We start from the raw sequence: 23,668 nt of genomic DNA on the forward strand, positions 1-23,668 counted from the left end.
ATGAAACGACACTAAACGAGTTACGTGGCGAAAAATGCGAACTTCCTTCGTGGGAGTTGATAATGTTGAAAAAAAAGCGGTATTTAACTGATCATTTATTTTAATAGATTAATTGGCGCCTCTCGTTTCGTTTGCGAAGTGGCGGAAGACGCTTCGCTGATCGATCAAAGCTAAAATTAATGGCCTCGTTACTTTGAATTTTTCTTTGTTCGACATAGATGAAAAACAAACATGTTGACAGCATGCTCATTTTTGTGAGTTAACTAGTTGTTTAAAGAGTCGTATTTTTTTTTATAGCTCAATATTATCGTTTAATTGTCGGGAGCAACAATTGTTCGCGCAATTTACGCAACACTACATACATTTGTTATTCGTTCGCTGGAATGAGAGGCATTTCGCAATTTAAAAAAGTGTTTAATTAAATAATTATTTTAGGACGCGCGAGGCTCCAACGCCACACTAATTGAAGTAATTAATAAAAGAATGCTCTATGAAATTTAGATTTACAGACGGAACAATTACGGCGCATGCGTTATACAAGCGGCACTGAAAGTTTAATTATTACGATATTATTCTATGAGTTACTATTATTTTAACCGCTCGTTTATAAAATAAAATATGTTTGTAAATTTACATTAGCTACGTTGCATTTAAAAACATGTAAAATTTTATTTTTTTTACTGCGATTTCAATTTATACATATAAAAATCAATTTTAGAAATCAAATACGTGTACTTTTCGCACACAGTGACTTTTGACCACGGATTTAATTAAACTTTTATTTACAAAAATCGGCACGCGCCGTTTCTTTCAAAAGTTCGTTAGTGAGGTTTGTAATTTGCGGGAGAAATTCGAAAGACGGCCGCGTAAATGAACCGAAATCGCAGAAAAAGGATAAATGAATCAGCGAAAGGATTACTCGTGGCCGACAAATTGTCTGGCGACGACATTCCGTCAGGTGCTCGTTATAAATACGTGCGAGCGGCGGGCGACAACCGCGCTCGCTCCTCCACTGAATGCATCTCGTTATTTTTGTCGTGTGAAAATCCTGCCACGCGGGGAGGGGGCTGTGTGGGAGGTTGAACGGCGCGGGATGTGTTTTAAAGTTCGAGGGCACGTCCGATGCGCGAGAGGAGCTGAGCGAAAAGTATTAAGGCGACTGGCGTGGAGGAAGACTCTGAAAAATACCCTACGTGCTCGTTAAAATCCCATCTTAAAAAATCTCTCACGTGGCGCGACCAGACGCGCGTTGTGTCTGAAAGAGGTGAATAAAAAAAAAAAAGGAAGACGGAAATAAAAATTGGCCGTTTGGACGCGTTTAACGAGTTCCGTAACGTAAGAAGTTTCCTTTGGATAAAATACTTTGTCACATACCTTTGAATTCACTTTGCCTCTACCTATCTTTGAAATGTTAGCCTTTTCTGCTTGAAAGAAATAATAACGTAATACATAGAGCACATAGATTTCTATAAATTCTCTGTTAGAAACATTTGAGAATATTTACGCAATAAAACTACGTCTAAAATTTGAATTCTACACGCGCTACTAAAAATAGAATTTGAAAGATAAGAGTTCCGACTCTTATTCGTACTTTTCAAATTGAAAAAAGTTTGCATATTTTCGAGTACGGAGGGGGAGGGAGGAATGGAGAATCGGCGGGTCAACGGATAGACGATTTGCTAACGAATTGATTGCGGACGAGATTCGCAGGCTACCTGTTACAGACATTATGGAACGATAGCGTAGCGCTTGCAGCCATTGTTCCACGAACATGTCTCGTTATTTCGCGTGGAATGAAGCAGTTTAAAGTTTGAACGCCTGTTGGGATCGCGGAAAGGGCTACGGAACGAGACAATTAAGAGCGGCAAGGATAACGCGCAAATGCGGAAGTGTTCGAAGTTGCTTCACGGGACGTTCCGGTATTTATTCGTGAAAACAAATTCCATCGCTCGTGGATTTTATTTGGAATCAGACAACTTTGCGAAATTAATGAAAAATGTTATTACAGCAAGTAAAGTTTGGTAATCTCTAATTGCGCAACTGCGATGATAAAATTTGAAACAATCGTTTATAGAAACTGAACTCAATGTTGCTATAGAAAAAAATGGTTTTATTAAAGTATCTAACAAATTTAAGTGGATCTGAAATAATTTTCTTAGATACATACATACGCAAATTATGTTACATATTCAAACCAATTGCTAAAGTGTTAAAACTTTTTGTAATACTGTTCATCACGTTTAAACATCCTTCATAATCATTCTGATTGTTCAAGAAAATTATTTTCAGATCTGTATTCAGCTAAAATTTTAGATATTTAAGTAAAACATCGTTCCTTTCGTGTATTATTATCTAATATTTAGAATTAAGAACAGCAATTATAGTGAAACTTAAATAAATTAGATATTGCTTGAATTTTGCGGAGGAAAGTCTAGACGGAAACTTTGACTTTCGCAAAGAGCTGAACCGAATCGGTATAGACAAAGTGGCTGCGGGCAAAATTGTTCGCGTTCCAGTTCGCGGTGCCTCGGGCAAAAGTACGCGGTGCAGCTGCATACTTTGGGATGCGTCCCGTTATTTCGTCGCTCCGAAGGAACCTGCACACATAGTCGGACCGAAAGTGGGCTGCTGCGGGAAGTTTTAAAGTTTGGACACGCTTTCTCAAGAGAGAGAAAGAAAGAGAGAGGGGGGGATGAGAAGGAGAGAACGAGGGGAAGAGAACGAGTCGGAAGCGAGCAAGGGCAAAAGAACGAAGTTGAGGGCGGATGGGGAAGAGTGTTATAGGCAAGAAAGGCAAAAAACAGAAAGGGATGGAGAACGGAGGGAGACGGGGAGGGGTAAAAAGCTCTGTCACCGTCCTCGATGAGTCACCCTATCGATTGCTCGAGCGAGTGTAGGTAAAGCTGACAGAGGTGAGGGTGGGTGGGTTTTTACCGTGCGCGCCTTTCTTCTTGCCGTCGCTCGGCGTCCTTACGTAAATCCTTCCTACGGAATATTAAGTTTCATAGATGCGGAACAACCGATCCCCATTCCTCCTCCTCCTCCTCCTCCTCCTCCTCCTCCCGCGACGTTTCGCGAGCGAAGGGCACGTGCCGGGTGAACGACGACAAAGTTCGATCGGTGAAACCGACCGTTTGTTATCCTGCCGCTTTCGCTCCAAGATGATTTTCTTCTTCACAGTCGAGTTCAACGAAACGTGAGCAACGTGAATACGCACAAAATCCAAAATAAATGACATTATTATTTTTTTGTAATCAGAAATATCGCATTAAATAAAGTAATTCATTTTTTTTTAAGAATAAACGGAGATATTAATAGAATCTTATATAAGAAACACAACACGAGACGAAGCAATAAACCCAGAGATGAAAAAGATACTTTGGGGCATTTTATCAACTATATATGAAAGTGTATGGCGCATTGCAGTAAAGGGTGGTTGCGGAAATAAGGTGATGCCTGCACTCGAATTCTTATCGTGGAATTTAACGGTTAATCGATTTCTCCAGTGCGCGATTATGCGAAGCGCAGAAGTTGAAGTTTCCTCGCTTCATCCCGCCGTCGCGCGGCACTACCCCCCCCCCCCTATAACAATGAAGTTACGGACTTAAATGTCTCTCGCATGGGAAACCATGGAGAATGGGGTGCAAAGAACCAAGTGCCGCGTCTCGTTATGGCGAAAAAAGGCCGCGGCAATTCTGAAAGCGGTCGTTAAGCTTAACGACGTGCGCAAGATGGCGGCGGGCGAGACGGTAAGGTCAAGATTTTTCGGCTCGCGCGTTCTACGATCTCTTATTCACGTTGCAACCTTATTTCGCTATTCCACGCGAGCGTATTTCAGGAAAATTACCCGCGTTCAATCAGCGACATCGAAAACCCGAATAATAGATGTGGCTTCTAGTCTCTTCGCATTTTTAATATTCGCAGAGTCAAGGATAACAGTTCCTGTATACCTATTTATATAGAGTAACTTTGCATAATAAATATATCATTAAAAAAAACTAATTTATTAAAATTATTTCTAAATGTTTTAATAAATAAGCAAAAATCATTTGTAAAAATGTCACAATTTCTTAATAAAATAAAATAACAATAGCTTGTTGCAAAACTGTTTTTTGTCTTTATTTTCTTTTGAGCCAAAATTTAAATGTCAAAATCAGTTTGTTTTATTCATTCTACTCGTAAAAATTAATCTCGTAAAAATTATAGCGGACGGAACATCTAATAGATATATTCTTTTTTTTTGCGGACAATTGAATATATTTTAGATTAAACGTGATACACGTTCTAGTCTATGCAACAAGATTATAGATTAGACTCCATTGACGAGTAGACGATGACCGTTTGACGTTATCGGAAGAAGTGGATAACAACGAGTGTACGGAAGGGTTATGGCCGGTTAAGTCTCCGGGGGAGAAGGGAGAAGGGTTGATATGGCGCGGCTAATAGCACTTAGGGGTTGCGTGCGGCGCCGCACGTGAACGGCGCCAGCACGTCTAAACGCCTCGACGCCGAGTATATTTTCCGGGTATATATAGTATATACACGTCACTCGCGCGATCGCTGGAAGAAACGCTGGACGAGTCTGGTCGAACAAAGAACGAACTGGACAAACGCGCGCAGATATAGCACATTCTTCGTGGAAGCCAATCTAGGTAACCATCGTGGAAAACACCGCGACGATTGCCCGCGCCGTGTGAAAAGGGGTTGAAAAGAACAATTGCCTCCGCCTAACCCACTCGCGCCGCACGAGATCTACTTGTAGTTTGTCAACAGAAACGAGCGTGAGGAAACGAAAAACATCTACATGGAGTTTTCCTCGTGTCTCGCCGCCGGCCCGTGCACATTAATTCCAGAGAAATTCCGAGAATGTAATAGGCGCTGTTTACCGAGCTCGCAATTAACTTGGTCTTTGTCGGCACCTGCGTGCATCGAGATACTCGCATTTGCTTTTTCCTAACGGTAACGCAGAATCTAATGCGCCGAGCATTCAGCGTTTCAGCAAATTTTTAATTAAAAACCTTTTAATTTAAATTTTTATTGATAATTTTGACAAAAAAACATTTCTAAGAATAATAAGCCGCAGATCGATTAAAAATAAAACAGTGCGATACACATCGTTCCTTTCATGGCGACGGCGCGGCGGCGCAGGAAGCTACGAGGAAAACCCACGATGACGAAGTATCCCATTCCGGCCAACTCTCGCCCATAAAGATCGCTCGACAAAATCGAAATTCCTGCGACGCATCCTCATGACGTTGTAGGGAGGACTTTAACGGCAGAAATGACGGGGGCGATGTTTTATTATTCAAGTGCGAGACGCGACATTTTGATGGCGCCAATGCGATGCGCGAGCGACAATAAAATCTGTTCAGTGGTAACGGCCGTACCCCGGCTGGATCGAGACTACACGGTCCCGCGTCCGACTTTCACTTTAACATACGAGCTCTGTACCGAGACGATGTCGCGGCATTTAAAGCGTCAGCTCATGCTTTATGGCACGTGTAAAGGTGGTACGTACAATGAATATGAATAAGTGTTCATTCAATTCGCCGGGTGGCAGTGGTTGTCGTTTTAACCTTCAGTCTCTCCTCTTTCCGTCTAGAAAGACCGCTCACTGCTTAAAGTGCATTTCTCTCGTCACTCTGTAGGTAATTTAAACTAATGATCGAAAGCTTTCACAAGCCGCTAGGAAATTCTGCATGTTAATACACGGAGCATAAATATTTCAAATAAGAGGGAAATGATATTCTAAATGAAATGATACATAAACACGGGAATTTAACATGATAATAGATGGCACGATGTCACTCAGTTATAATTAATTTTTGTTGGTGACACGTTAAAGAAAATTAAATCTAATACCTCGCGTCAGTCAGCAGCCGGTTGTACGCGCAGCAACATTGCAGAGTTTCTCCACAAAGCGTGACAGTGTCAGCATCAAAAATTTTAATTTAATTAGCTACTGGTTCGTTACATATTTAAAACGTATTTCCCGGCCCCGACGGAAAAGGTGTTCTATTTTTCAGCTCGTTTCGTCGAGGCGATACAACGGACGAGGCAGCTACACTTCCCTCATTGCCATTTGCTGATGCAATGGGTGATTTAATTAAAAGTGAGAACACCCTTCGGTGTAATAACGCTTTCATGGTACGACACGTTTATCGCAAGCAGATGGAAAGATAAACAAGAGAAAAAGGGGTCTGAAAAAATAATTTTATAACATCGTACGCAAGTTGTCATCTCGCGATTAATTCAGAATTATGTAAATGTGACTTATCTCATTGCGCAATTGCGTCTACCTAATAATTACAGGTAACATCGAGTTAATTATAAAGTATTCGCCTACCAAGAATTCAATGAGTAAACTCTTCGTTTCCATTTGAGGAAAATGTGGAATTTTTCATGATGAAAACGGCTTGTGCTGCTTCTCCATCAAACCCTCGGCTACCTTGGGTGTTTGTTTGTGCATAGTTGTGCAAAAAAATAGCACGAGCGTATAAAAATGCGGGAGGACATATTAAAAACTAAAACAAAAAGCTGAAACTGCCTTCGCAAGGTACTGGCACAAAGCCATTCGTCAATGTCTAACGGCCCCGAGTTATCGATCTTTTAGTAGCGTACGTAGCGACATAAGCAAGATGATTCGTGTTATTGTCAGCCGAGATACATGGAGAAAGCCGTCCAGATAATTGATACAAATTAGATCTCATTAATTTCAAATGATATACATGAATATTAGTAGCATTTTAATTACCTTCACAAATTACAATTCAAATGTCTTTGTTATTAGCTCCTCGTTACTGTTACAAAGATACAGTAACTTTTTCTATTACACCCAATTTTGTTTTTTATTTTCTTCGACCTTATACCAATTTTGGTTAAACGTACATGCTTGACAAGCGTTAAATATAAAATACCGTGCTGCACAATTTTCAGCGATTCTTTTTACTTATGGCGGATGCCCGGTAAGTGAAGCTTTGCGGCGAAGATTGTGGGGTTTTTCCCTCGATGAGCACGCAGTGTCCTCGTTAGATTCGCATTTAGATCAAAAACCGTACCGCCATAATGAGCCAAGTTGGTCGTTTTTTTTTTCTATTTGTCCCTTCCGCGCCGTCGCGACGCCCGCGCCGCCGCCGGGTCTGACATATGTACTCTTAATGATTCCCGTGGCTGGATTCCAACAGGCGGCGGCCTTCTCGAAAACTTCTCGAAATTCGCACAGCTGACCGTCCCGATTCTGTCGCTTTATAGAAGAAGTTGGAGGAAACATGTCGAATTATCCGAAACAAGCGCGAAAAAGCACAGAATGGCGCTGTTTCGTTTAAAGTGCCAGTTATCGTAATAGCGCAATAATTCTTCGCGCGATTGTGTACTCTTCCATAAAAATTATCAACATCGATTAAACCATTTGATTCCAGCAGATAAATAGAGAGAGAGAGAGAGAGAGAGAGAGGGCGAGAGCTGGAAGAAACTTTACGAGGCACGCGTAGCGGTAAAACCCACATAAATTGCACCGCGAGAATTCCGACAAAGTACCTTTGAATATCCCTATCGCGGCCGCTGTCCCGATAACTTCGGGACGCGAGCCATCGATTCGAGTCTGAACAAGCACGGCGACTTATACGCTACGTGTCCTCGCGGCTACGCTCTCCCGCGGTACGCGAAAAATAATGGCACCGTAATTTATTTTTATATCGAGGGACGATAAATCGCGGTTTTACGGCGTCCCGTTAAGATTTTATTAGTACGTCCGCGAAGGAAAAGAGCAGTACGTGTCACTGGCCGAGTCCGTGAGCTTTGCCCCTCGCGTGCGCGCCACGGAGATTTTCTATTTTCCGATCGTGTCCTTTGTCCACAGAGTGGACCTCCGGTCATCAGCGTGTGTCGGCCTAAGCCGCGACTCGACAGATAAGACCTTCGCGTCGGATAAGAGAAAGCAGGTAAGATGACAAAGTGTTCATTTTTCTAAGCTAATAATAGACAGAGAGCTGATGCGCAACTCTCATTGAAAAATTTATGTAATAATATTCTATTACTGCTTCATTTTAATCTGTCCACGAAAGTGGATAATATAAGAAATGTATTTTGGATTCACTCATTATTTTAAACTTTAGTATTTGTTTATAAAAAATGACATAATTGTAATAAATACTTTTAATTTCTTCATAAAATCACAGTCTACTAAAAGAACGTTTATAATAACGTACTATTATTTTTCATTTTTTTTTCACATTTTGTAACACTTTTATCAAATAAATAAATAAACGCAATGAAATTATCTTACCCATACACTGAGGCAAAATGGCGAAATTGATACGTTCTTAAAAGATCTAAATTGTACAAAAATTTAATTGATTTAATATTCTTTCAATTTTTATAAAGGTTTTAATGAGCTCGAAACAAAACAGATCAACATTTCTTTACGTCTTCATAAAAATTTGGAAAAATTTAAACGAATCTTAAAATCATTTTACTCCGCTTTCCGTTATTTCTAGAGGTATTCCCGAGTTGCCGCTCCTCGCGAGACGTAACGCATCGGTCTGTGTCAGATCTTTCGCGTATCTCTACTACTGCCGACGGTATGCGTTACAGATTAATTCATAATCCTTTTTCAGCTTTTTCTTAAGCCACACGTCGTCGAGTTCGCGGCAAGGATCAAGTTGCCCGCGGCTCCGTTTCGCTCCAACTATTTTATGTCTAGACTTTTTTCACTTTTCTCATATCTTGTTTTACGGTCGACGTATGCCTTGAGTAAATCTGAGCGCTACGAATTTATTAAGGTACCGTTGCAGATCATTTATCACCGCGCGTAAAAGATCAATTAAATCCCACTCTGTTGCAGAAAGATAGAATAAAAATACATAATCTATACTCATCGGTTACGGTTAACGCGCTCTCTTCCCACAGCTCGCAGCAAGGTGGATGATTTATTCTCGACGGTGGTTTCGCCGCGAGAAAACATATTGTCGCCTAAGAACCCCATCCCGTCTTCCCGCCACTTATCCGGGTCTAGCGTTTTACGAGCGCCCGTTTCGCCCGCTGCGGTCTTGTCGTGGATATTTCTCGGGAAGGTGTTTTTGACCCTCGCCACCTGCATCCCCATCAGGCGAGCCACCCCAACGGCTTCGTTTGTCCGTCCGTAGATACGTCTGGCGTCTCGCGCACCTTAACCCCTTAATGCCCATCGAGCAGCACGTACGCCCGCTACGACGGTCTTAGAGGCATCTTTCGGTTTTACCGTGCACCCGTAAAAGCGATATTGCAACCGGTCCTGGTGAAATTTTCACCAGTCAATCCCCCGTCCCCGGTCGCTTGCGGCTCGACTAATCCTTTTAACTATCAGCCACCGTCGTTTACGACGCGACGACTTTTACCGGGCACGTAGGGGAGCGTCGGCATTACATGAGACTTCTCTCTCTCTCTCTCTCTCTCTCTTTCTCTCTCGTTTAGGTGATCTTGAACGATGGCGAATATTATTTATGAATGGCTGCTGCTGGAGCACGTTTCGGTCCACCGTAGGATAAATTCAATTACTTGAGTAATTTGACGGATAAGTTTTAAGTGCTAACATTTCTCAAGTACAAGGGAAAGCATCGTGCATTAGGTTCAATAATTATAATGAGAACCACACAATAAGGATGTAATGTACGAGGGAGGATGGACAGTTAGGGTCCGTTACAACGCGATCGTGTCGCCAGAGAAAGGAGTATGGTTCGATTACACGCGAAACGAGCCTTTGATCCTGTGTATGCTTGTGACGACACGTAATGACTTGTAGTACCGTACAAAGTCCACGTAATACCACGTTACTCGCTTCGGCGAACATTAATTTGAGAAAATGGCACGTAATTTCGAAGTACGTCGCGGTAAAACGCCATTTCCCAGCTTCTAAATTGCAATTATTACAGTTAGAGAATTCATATTTCACGAGAAATTATTTTCACCTCATAAAGAATTTGCGCGCTGCGCAAGATTAAATAAATTCGTGCCTTTAAACATTCAGTTTCGCAGGAGGAAATCTGACTATTTTTTAATCTGTACAGCGAGATGAGAAAAAGTTGGCAGTAATAGTCACCGTTGTGAGTTCATAAAGAAGGTTATTTTTATAAAAGTTATCGGGACGGGGCTCTACCATGACATACCCGGCTCCATTTCCTTTCCTTTCCGCTTTTAGCCGTGGAAGAAACGTGGCGTAAAATGTATGGGATAGTATCGTTTAAAATCCTCCCGAGAAGAGAGACCCGTAAGAAGATAAAGTCTTTCGAAAAGGAACTTCCCGATTAAGGGAACGCGGATTATAAAAGTTACCTAACGGCGGAAGCCAAGCAAGAGAGAGCTTTCGTCGGGAGCTCCTTTTCGACGAGTTCTGGTCTACATTAAGATAAAATGTGCTCATCCTTCGTCGAAAGATAAGCCCGAAATGAATTTCGAGAAAGGACGGGAAACCGGAAAAAGTCTATTTCGATAACATAAAAAAATAATACAGAAATGTCTTAACGAGAGAAGATAAATAATCGCGAGGCGAGCAAATTTATACGCGAGAGTTACTGAAGACGTACCATTTAGTGTTTATATCTCTCATTTGATGCTGATTTACGCAAACGAACGTTGGAAGTTGTAGCTTGACGTTTTAGATACATATTACAACAGTGTTTAATCGCTCACCAATAGGACATTAATTTATTTTAAGTTTTTTTGCAACACGTTGCAAAAAAATACGATTTAATCAATCAAACGCTTAAATCATACCTGGAGGATCTCTTAAATTCTATCATCCTTAAAAATATTATTAACTTATTGAAAAAAAAGGATCAAGTATTTAATAATTAATAAATAATAATAAGGACGTATGAATATAAATATGTATAATAAATGTAAAATATTCTACAATAAATTTTCTTTTATGAAAATATATAGATTCAGTATAAAATTAGTGACATTATTATTTTATTAGCTACATAAATTGATAAAAAATTAACATTACTTGTATCTGATTTTTTTAAGTGTTAACATGTACAGGAAGTAACCTGTTAAATTTTTGTCTATATTGCTCCTTTTTTTTATTTACTTCATGTGCTCGTCACTAAATGTCGGTTACATTAAGTAAAAATGTAAAATATTGAAGAGGTATGATTTAGGAGAGCAGTGCGCATTCAGCAACTCTTCTCTAATACAGCATTGATACTGAAATAATCCTGGATTCACAGATCCCTTTTACAAAATACTTTTCTCTATCAAAAGCGGATATAAGATAAATACATTCGCGTTGGTGAGATTGCACCCTTTATGTTACTTTCCCCAACCACATACTACAAAACATATTACAAACATATACCATGTCGAGGGCAATATCCGCAAAGTATATAATTCTCTACGTAAGGAGAGCAGAGAAGGTGGAAGTTATGAGGCAACAATAATTTTAGGAGGAGAATTCTTCTTCGGCTCCTCATCGTGAATTTTCCAGCCGAGCTCTGGAAGACGGGCCGACGTGAATTACACGGGAGGAGGAAGAGGAAGAGGAGAAGGGTGGGGTGGAGAGAGAGTCTGCAAACGAGAGAGCAGGACGGTGTCGCTCGTGCAACCCTTCTCCGAGAACCAGTTATAAGGAGATTTCCCGAGACAGGCCTCGATGTCGGAAAGTTTTGCGCTATATATTAGAGGCAATAACAGTATTTCTTGCGATATTAGTTACTAACCGAAAAGGCGAACGACCGGATGATAAAAGCGAAAATTTCGGGAGATGAAATTGTCTGGCGATATGGCCACGCAACGCGCAGTTCCAATATAATACGGGAACCTCTTCATCAAAGGCCGCTAATGATCGTTCGCTTTCATGAGTCGCATAATGCAATTTTCAAAGTGGATTACGCATCGATCTCGTGTATTTATCGTGCCGAAGCTACTGCCTGCAGTAGCTTAAATACTTCTTACGTTTCGCTCAAGTGCCTCGTTTGGGCCAAATTTCCTACGGGAATTGCGCAACATCGTGAAATACAGAGAACCGTGCGAATTACCGAGAAAATAGATACTGCGAGGCTGAGGGCTGCGAAAGAGCGAAAAGGGGTATCGCTTGCAACCCTTTCGACGCGAGTCCAACTATAAGAAGATTTCCCGAGGCAGACGTCGACTGTTGGGAGTTTTGCGCGAAATATCAGTGGCTATAACAGTATTTCTCGCGATATTAGCTGGCGGCCGTTCCGTTCCGCCAGCCGGCAAAACCTTTCACCGTTTCTCGAGATCCTTCCATCGCGGTCCTTTTCCCATTTGCCACGTTTCCTGTGGCTGTCCCTTCGGTTTCTTCTAGCTTTTAATTGATCTGCGGTTATATTCGCGTTTTGGTCTCCCGCCGCGAAAGCGTCTGGGCTTTCGCCGTACGTGGTGCAAATCGACGAAACCCATGTCCGAAATGAAGTTTACTGCCCTCCACTATGGAGCCATGAAAAAGCTTCTCCGACTTTTACGGGTGAGTTCCCAGGAGAACGCGCCATTCTTTTAAACCGCGTTCGGGTTCGAGTTCAATTTTCTCATTTTCGATAAAAATGTAACAAGACCGCGAGCCACATAGAGAAAGGCGTAAAGCAAACCCGTGGCGAGGCTTATATAACCTTTCGATCGCAGTATTATTTCAAGTCTCTGACTTATCTATCAACGTGCGCACATTTTTTTATTACTTTTTGCTATTTTTCTTACATTATTAAAATCATGTTAATTTATTGATTACAATAGTCCGCTTTGTTTGCTAGTTGTCAATTGACTTTGCGTATTGTTGATACATTGATTTTTAACATTGAGTTTAACACCAACTTCGTTTCGCTATTTATCCTTTGCCCATTGTGTCCCATGCTCCGATTTTCTATTATCTCTCTTTACCATCCTATAATTGACTTATGGCCGGCGTCGCCGTTGTCTTCGGCGCTTGGCTCGGAAAACGGATTGTGGAAAAGCTTCGCTGGCTACTCGCCAGCTACCAGTAAGAGGCAACGAAAGCGAACAATTTTCCAACGCAAACCACGAAGCCTTTTTCGGTCTGATCGATCCTACAATCTTACAACACCGACGATACTACTTTCCACTAGTCTGCTTGCAAACTATGATAAATGTGGTTTCACAGGATACGCTTGATATATTGTCGTTCAAGAACTCAAATTTGCTAAGATTTTCTTTTTAAGTTTGATAATGAGAAAAAAATATTTATAGGATATATATTTTTTTTTATGATAAAATTCTTATTTTAGTTAAAATATAAATTGATCAATTTTTTTTACTTAACATTGCGAAAAATGTTAAGAGACGAGAAAATTGGATTACGTCATTAAATAAAGGCTAATAGGATTCAGAAGGATAAGAAACAATAATTCATACAATAAATATTAGAGCACCATAGAAATTGAAAAAAAAGCGAAAACTAGAGAAATAACTAAGAGAGAGATAACGGGTAACGAGCAACGCTCCGCTGCTTTCGCAGATTAGCTGAAGATTAACGTGGCGGCTGCTTCGGGTGCAGGCTCCTTAAATCACACCGTCGTTTGATACTAATCACGGCTGAATAAATAAGGAGCGTGCTTTAATCAGGGCCGAATATACGAGTAAAAGTAGCGTGTATACTCCCGTCTTTATCATCTCGTAGAAAATTTATGCGACCTCGAAAAATTAATGCATGTTACGCGGGTGTGTTACGAAGGACACGCTGACCGTTGCCAACGCTTGCCATTTCAACGGCTGCCGTTTTGCGTGCGGAGTTAAAGCCTTCAACTTCCATCGCGTATTGTATATGTGTAACGAATCATTAATAATGATCGTCGCGATATCTCGCGCGAACAAACCTGCACGAGTTGTGTACAGATCCTAGGAATAAAAATCCGTTTTCGCATTTTTAAAATCCGTAGGGATCCTCTTAACAAGCAGCAAAAAGCTACGCACCGCGTGAACAGCGATCGCGAAATGCGTTATGGATAAATATCTACGCTCGCGGTTACTGTGATACGAACAGTGAATCTCGTACGCGTGTGCATGCACGTCGATACACAAATACGACTGAGTGCCGAGTGCAAACGAGCGCGTCGTCGCGCCGCATCGCGAAACCGCGAACCGCGAACCACGCTTCCGGTGATATAAATTTCCGCCCGGCGTTCGCATCCGGATAAGTCGAGTATTTAATCCGCGAAACGGCGGCGTGATAAAAAAATCATCGAGGAAAACTGTGCGGCGCTGGTAGCTGTATAGGAGGGATAGGTGAAAAAACACGTCGACGGCGGACAGGCAGACAGGCGCTCGTGGTGTTAACATAACTACGAGGGTGGAATTACAAGGGGGTTAATCAACGCGCGTATACACGCAAGCACACACACACATACGTACAGTGAACCAGCCTCGGTTTTCGAGTCCAAGAATTGTAACTGCGCCCTAGCAGTTCCCCGTGGACTTTATGCTCGTGGAAAATAGAGAGAGAAAGAGAGAGAGAGAGAGAGAGAGAGAGAGAGAGAGAGAGAGATGCGCGGGAGAAGCGAAGAGGCGGAAATAGAGACGAACGATCATGGGATCGGGGAATGGAGCACGAACAGGGGGTAAGATAGAGAACGGGTGGAGGAGGTACAACAGCAGAAGTGTCGGGACACGATCCATGGCAGAGAGTGAAAAAGAGTAGGGGAGAAAAAGGGTGCTCAAAAGCGGGAGAGGGGTGGTTTTACGAGGTGGACGCGGCACTTGTCTGCGACGAGCTTGCGGGCTTCCTCGTAAATTTAACTCGAGATCTCACTCTCTCTCTCTCTCTCTCTCTCTTTTCTCTCTTTCCTCCATATTCTCTTCATTCTGTTCCCCTTTTTTATAATTTACCGTGAGCCAATGGGAATGCCTATGCCTCATATTTCTTCATAACGTCGAATGACCCGGAGACTACTTTCTTTTTTATTGCGGTCTTTAATTGCAAACGAGTCTCCGGAGATAAACCACCCCGGGACACGCGTGTTTCACGCACGCATAAAATCCACATTCTAACTTTTTATCACATGGAAATAATGTTAAAAAGCTGATATTATTATACGTGTCTCCGTCTACATATTAAAAGTGCCGATAAACTCTGTACAAACAAATCAAGAGTCGTATTTTTATTTTTGTCGTCCCATTTGCATTCGACTCGACAAATTCATTACGCGTATCGCGGGTTTTTAACGCGATTACATGCACGTCACCCGACGCCGGCGTCGATCTGGCGCGATTTTCATGATGGACTGCCGGCCGAAATATCGGCCGCGAACCGGTAGATACACGGTAAAGTGCTATCGCAGCCATAGGACTAATCTGGGATATTACGTCCTCGGCTTCCCGTTATTAATCGCCGAAAACTTTAGGCTAAGCAGGTATACATATCGATCGAGCGAACAAATAGTTCGCTGCGGTCTGATATTGTCACCCAGGCAATTAATTATTTCTGATAAGTGCAAGCTCGCTCGAAGAGTCACGTGCTGCATCGCATTAATTAATTATCAAGGATTAATATAATAGCGTTCCACACGGCAGTATTGCCGACGGGAATTTTACCGTGAAAATTATAAAATGATCAGAATGCATGCTTTACAATCGATAAGTATAATTATATGCAAATATAAATTAATATTAGTTAGAGCACTAATTAGTAATTATGCCGCACATATAATGCATAATCGTTATATCAAGAATTATATATACAGAAAAAAAGCAGATTATTGCGTCTGTATGAATTCCATTCCCATTGTTGCGATTAAAAGGGCAACGGAGCATTCTTGAGAGGAGTTATGCTGTTCTATTTGCAAACGTATATTCTCCTTGGAATTTCTGACGTAACGTTAGCGACAAAGAACGCAAAGAAGATAAAATAGGCGAAACGCGACTCGTTGAGAAAAGAGGACACGAAAGACGCGGCAGGAGACAAAAACGGGGGGAGGGAGAGGGGAGGGGGAGGAAGGGAGAGGTTGTAACGTTTTCAGGGTGGATTCCCGGCTAATTCGAAACAACCTCCGCTCTCCTCCCTCGGATTACAAGCGAGTGGGAGGGAGAGAAATTGGAAATGGGATTGCGCCGTCAGGAGAGAAAAGCCCTTTCTCTTTTAAATAACTTACGGCGCGCCTCTCGGAAATCACGGACGTTTCAGCCTCTTGAGATCTTCGCGGAAACTTATCCGAGAATTTGCACGATGTAGATACACGCTTAATTTGCGAAAATTTGCAAAGTTGAGAAATGGATTTTGAAACGTCCCGAAGGGAACCGAGAGCTTATGCAAAGAATTTCATTGCTTATTTGGTCACAAATAACGAAAGTCTCGCGTTTTAAAATCCAACGCCGAGACGCCGTTTCCTCGCGACCTCTGGCGCCCGCTGGCCCCGTCCATTGTCATTATCATCGCGGAATTCACGCTATTTGTTCTCAATTGGATAACCAATTCGTCCGGTCGTTCGAGCACGTTGCGTTGACTTTATCGCCGTGCGTTTCGCACGGCGCGACGTTATCAATCTTCGTCGGGAATTTCACGGGACGCCCGCCCGTTTCGTATCGACGTCGACGAGACACGGCGAAATGTCGTCGCACGCGTCATAAACGGGCGCGCACGTGCAAATTCGCACACGACGGCGCGCAAAACAAAAAAGTTATTTACGCCAAACACCCCTCCCCTCTCTCTCTTTCTCTTTCTCGCCAACCCCCGTCGGCCACCGGCCAAGTTCCGCGACGCGTGAAACGTGTCCGCGTGAAATATGACGGGGTCTCGGGACGCGTCATTTTTTTCGTCCTTTCCTCGCCACCGTAATTTAATATCCGCGACGCCGGGGCGCGACGGACGTCGCGCGCGACGCGAACTACCTTTTCATTTGTCGTTAAGCACCGGCAACTTGGCAAAACTTTACATCGCGACGACGACGCAACGCTGACTCTTGTTTCTCCATGAAATATCATTAACGCAGCACCGATCTTTTTATTCTCGACGCTACGTATCGCCAAGCTTGTATCGTCACGTTTCCTTTTCATTCATTTAGCGATATTTTCTCGCGTTAAAATCTGTGACATATTCAAAGTGAATTGAATGATGCGAATTCTTTCCCCCTTCTCACGCGACATTTTATTACTATTCATTTAATGATTTGAAAATATTTTCCGATGATTATTTCTCAATCTATCGCCGTACAAAACTTCATAAAAAATTGTTCAATGACAAACAATATATTTATTAAATTTTCCCGTCACGTAAATATTTTCGCTTGATTTCGGTCGCTTCCTTCCGTTTGCGCGGCGATACCGCCTCGCTGGATAAAAAACAAACGCGCGATAATTTTCCCGCGATAAATTATTCCCCGCTTAGAAATTTTTGTTTGCCCGACGCCGCGCACCGCGAGAGATGCGCTCTTCCATGAGCCATGCAACGACCCTTGCAAGAATCGTTGTCCCCCCCCCCTCTCCACCCTTTTTTATTTTACGCGGCGTTACTCGTTCGCGCTTAACGCGCTATGTTTTCATTATGCACGCGGGCTTTCGCGGATTATGCGCGGCCCCGCGCGTTTTCACGAGCGTAAAGCACGACAGCGCGATAACGCGAGCGCGATAATAAATTGGTTTCGCCCTTTCCGGAACGTGTCTCTGTTTGCGGAACGTAATACCCGTAACGCAACTATTTTTCGCATTTCGACAATACCGCCGGCGGTCGTACCTTCGTGACGCACGTTTGCTGTTCCACCGTGCCCCCTTTCGCATTTTCCATGAGGCAAACATGAAAACCTATATCGCTCATCCGTGAAACATTTCTGTTTGTTATCCATTTTCACGAAAGAAAAAAAAAGCGCCAAACGTAAAAATATAATCCCGCGGAACACGCCGAAAATACTACGAATCGATATTCATTATATATATGCTTTTACATTTTTACACGCGCGAGATTGTAACTCGCAAATTTTCACGGATTAGCGAAAATCGTAAAAAATGTGAATTATGGCGCAATCGCGGGTAACGGTTATTTTCCGCGAGAGAGTTCTTCTCGTCGCTTAATTAAATGTCTCGGCGAGAGCAGCGACATAATTATTCCCATCCCGCGTTGTTTTATCGTAAGTCTCTAAACGCGTGTCCATCAGCCAGCCTAGTTAAAAGACACCTCATAACACGGACGATGCCGCCTTTTTAGGGCATAGTTCTAGAATCGTAAAAAGCGGCACAGATGTCATAAGTTGAAGTTGCCCGGAGAGAGTGGCTTTAACAACGTTATGGAATGCCATTGGACGAAGCGTCAGCGAGAGATGAAGGCGCAAGTGACACCTGCCATAGAGCGCATTTACGGGGAGAAAAGACGTCATTCGCTTTTTATTCCGTAACAGAATTCTCGATGGACGAGGGAGAGGAAAATGTTTGTGAAATAATCTCAAGGGAGTTCAGACAGGGATTTCTCCGCCAGGTACGGCGGAGTGTAGAAAGCCTTGCGGTATTCCAGGTATAATTCCAAGCCGTCATTCAAACGGGATTAAAAGCGAAACGCGAGCTGCTTTTAGTGAAGTGCCGATCCCCCCTTTGCCGTCGACAAAGGGAATTACGAATGAAAGATTTTATGACGCGGGTTTGCATCGGGAAACACGGGTCTTTCTGTGAAAGAGTATCTCGGGAAATCACGGTTTATCCAGGAAGAGTTGTCTGTCCAAACCGTTTTTGTTCCACTGAAGCTTCGACTGTGACTCAAAACGGTCGTTTAAATTCAACTTGAACGAATATCGAATTCGATGCGTTAACGTTCCTTTGATTTGTGGCGATTCGAGGCAAAGGAAAAGAAAAGTAATTGGCGGTGTGCTCTCGAAGTCGATTTCGATGAAAGATTTAAAAGAAAAAAAAGAAAGAGCTATAAAGAGAGAAAGAGAAGAATGAATCTAGTCTCTCTCGAGAAATTCGTAACTAATTAGGACAATAGCGGGACATTCGGTGAGTAAGCGGGATTTTAATGGACGGGCCTTCCGATCATTAGGAAGAAGTGCTCTTTTTCTTCACTCGCCCGTTCCTTTCCCGTCTAATCTCCTATCCTGAAAATCTGCCGGCGAAGGACGATACTATCTTGGAGACCAAGAGAACCCGAGGATCTCGTCAAGGACCTCGCTATATTTAACGCTCGCCTCATTTTGGCCGGACCCTTCCAAATTTGACGTACATCACGGAGTAATTACCTAATGAACTTTTATAATTAAATGTGATACTCTCGACTTGTGACATAATTGACTCAACATTCCTATTTATAAAATAAGTCTTCATCGAATCTTCATGATTTTTTTTTTAATTAAAAAATGCTGTAAAATCGTCGCAGTTCAGTAAAAAAAAATTGAAATTTCAAAGAATAATTTGCTTGATTTAAGCCCTGCGGATTATCGAACTGCCCTGCAAAAAACAGAAAGTGGGAGTAGAAAAAAGGATAGCTGCAATTTGTAAGCAAGGGATGCATTACGTAAAAACGTTGAGGTTTTTACATTCGTTCCGAGCCGAGAGCAATTAAAGCGGGGAATCATTATTCCCCGCGCATTTAAAGCCTTATTTACGAAGGGAGAATTATTTTTCACAGCGTGACGTACTGTCGCGTTGAAAAATTCTACCCTGGTGCGCAACGGTGTCTTATTTCCTTCTCATAATAACGAGTCGCTACCGTACCACACCGGCAGGAGAAGCGCACCCGCTATTTTTGAATTTAAAGTGCAACTTAGTGTCTCCTGTGATATACCTCATGAACTAAAGATAACAGCTCGGCTTGCAGCCGCCTTTTTTCACCCGAGTTACTCTCGCGCGAGCGAATTTACGCAGTCCTGCTTGCACACGCTTATTTTCTGGAATCGTAAAATACTTGATCGCGATCTTTAATTTTTCTTAATTAAGACGAAAATAAATAAATGCGAGAATGTTATTTATTATTTTTTGCACTGCAACGGCAATCCTTTTTGCCATAGCACGAGTAATCTGATCAGTACGCATAATAATAACGTCACCACAGAGAGTTTGTCAAAGATACCGACGCACTAAGTATCATGTTGCCTCACGAAAGGCACAGAGTACCGGCAACGCCAGCGTACTGCAGCGTGTATGAATAATTCAATGAAAACGATAACGGCATGTCGCGTGCTAATTTAGGGTCGCGTTTCTACCTAATAATTCATAGTTAATGATATATCAGCGCCGTCCTGCGTTCAACAATTCACGAGGTACCGCAGGGAATATTTTTTTAGTATCGGGATAAACACGGCATTACCTGAATTAATAGTTTCAAAGAAGTCTTATCGCGCCGTTTTAATGGCGCACGTTAATTATATTGTATAATCCCGAAAGATTTGATACGCATAAAATTTCAAAGAAAAAAAAAAAAAAAAAAAAAAAGAAAAAGCTTCGCCTGCGCGCACTGCATACATTACGCGTCGTTTTCAAGACACTGCATCGAATCCCAATTTTCGGTTACCATGTAACGGGCCGAAAACGATTCGATTTAATTGCCAATGGCCCGAAATTCCAAACCGGAAAACACGGTGAAAGAAGCTAATGAAAAAGAGAATGCAATCTCGTCGAATTAATAACTGGCCGTGCACTCGGCCGAGTCAATATGCGACAGTAATTCGTGCAATTGGTAATAATGAGTCGTCGGAATAAACAGTGGCGGCGGCCGAGTGCGTGTATGTATATGTGTGGGTGTGTGTTGCGTCGGGCAGGATAATTTATGGAATTATTCAGCGCCGATAATTGCGCGTTTCGCGGAGCGTATTACAGGATCGTTTCGTCGTCGGGTTTATCGGCAATATTTGTCACCGCGCGCTTCGATGCAACAACCCTTAGACCTTACTTACTCGGCCGACTTTATGGGGTACCCGAGTCAGTATCGTAATTATGGCGGGTTATGGAACATAAAGAGCGAGAGAGGGAAAGACGAGAGAGGACGAGAAGGCGATAGGGAACCGTGGGTCTTGCCCACAGCTGGCAGCGGAACGGCTCTACTTGCGCTTGCTACATTTATGCCACGACGGTGAAGGTCAAATGCATCTCGGCGAGTGCGTCGGGCGATTAAATCGGGTGGATAATTCAAAACAAATCTAATGACACGCTCGCGAAAATAGAGGACTTGGCGATTATCAAAAGTTAATCACGTTTACATCGCACCTTTGTTCCAATTGTAACGGTTTAGCGATCGCCAAAAGAAACTTGTCATTACGTCAAATTTTTAAAACGCGGAGAGCTGTCTGAGAAGATACATTTTAATTACGCATATTTTTTTGTATACAATTTCGACGCTGAATACAAAAATGCGATTTTAATAATCGTCTGAGAGCGGTTAAAGATAATAGACGGCTACTGTCTGGACGAGAGTCTTCGAAGCGTGATAGGATCGCTCCTTTATTCACTCGCGGTTGAACTTCTCTGACATTTTAATAAATGTCATTTACTTTTTAGCGTGACGACGATGGCGGTTGAATAAAATGTTGAAAAATGCGTAGCGGCAAATGAACAAATAGATAAATAGACAAAAGAGAGAGAGAGAGAGGATAACTTCTTTCTCTCGCGTGCCCAATGAATGTATGTATATCTGCAGGAACGAATACCGCAATCGCAGGTATTTGCGTAAGCGTTCATTTTAGCAGCCACCGAATCGCGAAGCAATGGCGTTTCAATAGCGGTCGACCGTATTGCCACGGTCGTACATTCAATTTTCTACCTTTCCCATGGCTCGCCGACCGAGCGATATTACGTGTTTCTCATAAACTCGCGCAACTATAAATGAAATAAATGTCAGCTCCGCCACGCGCGGTAAGAGAAAATCGCGAGGGCCCCCGTTGCTCGGCTCTTTAATCACTTATTTTGCTTTTAAATAGCTCGCACAACACGCGCGAGCTTTAATACCGTAAGATGATTGTTACGTATCAAGGATATTAGAGATATAACATATTTTCTTTACAAAGTTATTCAATATATACGGAAGTCGAAAAAATAGAGATTCTGTACGAAACAGAGAGAGAAAAATCTTGTGTATTTCGTATGCATGGCACTTTGAGAAAATTACGCGAGATTGCTGGCAACTTTGCGCATCTTCTTTTGTGTACGTAAACTTCTCTCGAGTGGAGTAAACGAGAAAATCTGTTTCGTCGCGGGGGACGGAGTTGCGGGGGAGGGAATCGTTGAAGAACGGAGTCGGACAAGGAGTGCCGCGAAGCGACCTACCAAATTTCCTGCTGGCGGCCGAACGACGGAGAGAGATGGCAGGAGAAAGAAAACGGTAGGGCGAGAATGGGAGAGGAACGGGAGGAAAAAAAAGTTTATCGCTTCTCGGCAGAGAGCGCGAGCGACTGCCGGAAAATCTCGAAAATTATTGCCGCATGCCGCCGTCACGCGAGATAGCTCGCGTCGCGACGAGAAGCGGGGCTCTCTCTCTCTCTCTCTCTCTCTCTCTCTCTCTCTCTCGGCAAGAAGAAGCGCGGATTGCAACTTCCACGTGCGGCGCGACAGATGCCGGGGAGTATGAGGAGGACAAGCACGAGCGACGACAGAAGTTCGCGAGTAACCGGCAAAGTTTCGATTCGATAATTCCAAGTATCGGAAAATATCGCGTCGCCGGGAGCATCCGTCGCGAGAAACATTTAATTCGCGATCGCCAGCCGCGATCTCCGGACACGGAGAAATTCGATTCGCTCCAAAGAATAATTTTTACGTTTGGATTTTAACGCCACACGACCAATTGTGGTCCTCACGTGTGAAATTTTCGAATCTATTCACGAATTTATATCGCATATTTATACTGCAAGATTTTTCGAAAATGAGGCCCCTGGTCGATAACGTTCTGCAATGTTCTCTCGAAGTTTGCCGAGTTGCAACTCTACGTCTGGCATAATAGAACACACTCATTCCGCGGCGCGATGCTAATCGCGGCTCACCCAGGATGGTGATTTGTCTTTGGCGAGGGATTTGTATTCCGATGGAATATAAATTTTCCATTAGCGAAAGTTTTGCGGAAAGTTGCGATGAGGACTATTCGGGGTTAACGGAACCTTTGCGATGAAAACGTCGCAGACGCAAAGTTCGCGTTCTGCTTTAGGGCGCAACTTCGCGCTGATGGCGGAGCAAGAGAGAAAGAGGGGGGGGGGGAGAAGAACACGAGGATATTTTGAAATTCGTATCAGTGGGAAGTTTACGAGGCGCAGACGCGTCGTCCTTTCGGCGACGGCGATGGGGCAATAAGTTTCGGGACTTATCCTCGGGATGAACGCCATTTCCAGAAATCGAGAGACTTCCCGCAAAGTCGGACCAGACTTCGTGGAAGCCCAACGATTTAATGTAAAAATGCTCATTCAACTTGTGACGAGAGAAAGAAAGGTTTAAAAAAAAAACTCTCGCAACTTATAATTTGAAGACTTATTTTCCATTTAATTACTTTAGAACAGATATATCTTTCGAGAGAAAGGTTGAAGAGTTTCGACTGTGAATAGAATAGGTGGAAAGTATTTGATTCCGGCATTTTCGCGTGTACTTCTGCGCCGATAACGAGATCAAGGCGCACTATGCAAATAGGGCTTCAAGTGGAGCACGCGTGTTGTACCCTGCTGTGATGGCATCCACCCAGTCCATCGCGTTCCTTCCCTCTAGCGCAAGATAATCCTGTTACTGGCGATACCTATCTCCCTAATCCGCAGGCACGTGTCTACGTACACCTAAT

The 23,668-nt window shown here is 42.9% G+C and overlaps 1 protein-coding gene across 9 annotated transcripts in view; it reads right to left on the minus strand.

Moving 5' to 3' along the window:
* LOC105195223 (protein Fe65 homolog) overlaps positions 1-23,668 on the minus strand; it is a 164,513-nt gene that overhangs the window by 54,586 nt on the left and 86,259 nt on the right. The gene's annotated exons all lie outside the window — the stretch shown is intronic.

This window comes from Solenopsis invicta, chromosome 5 (genome assembly GCF_016802725.1).
Source record: "Solenopsis invicta isolate M01_SB chromosome 5, UNIL_Sinv_3.0, whole genome shotgun sequence".
Taxonomy (NCBI): Eukaryota; Metazoa; Arthropoda; class Insecta; order Hymenoptera; family Formicidae; genus Solenopsis; species Solenopsis invicta.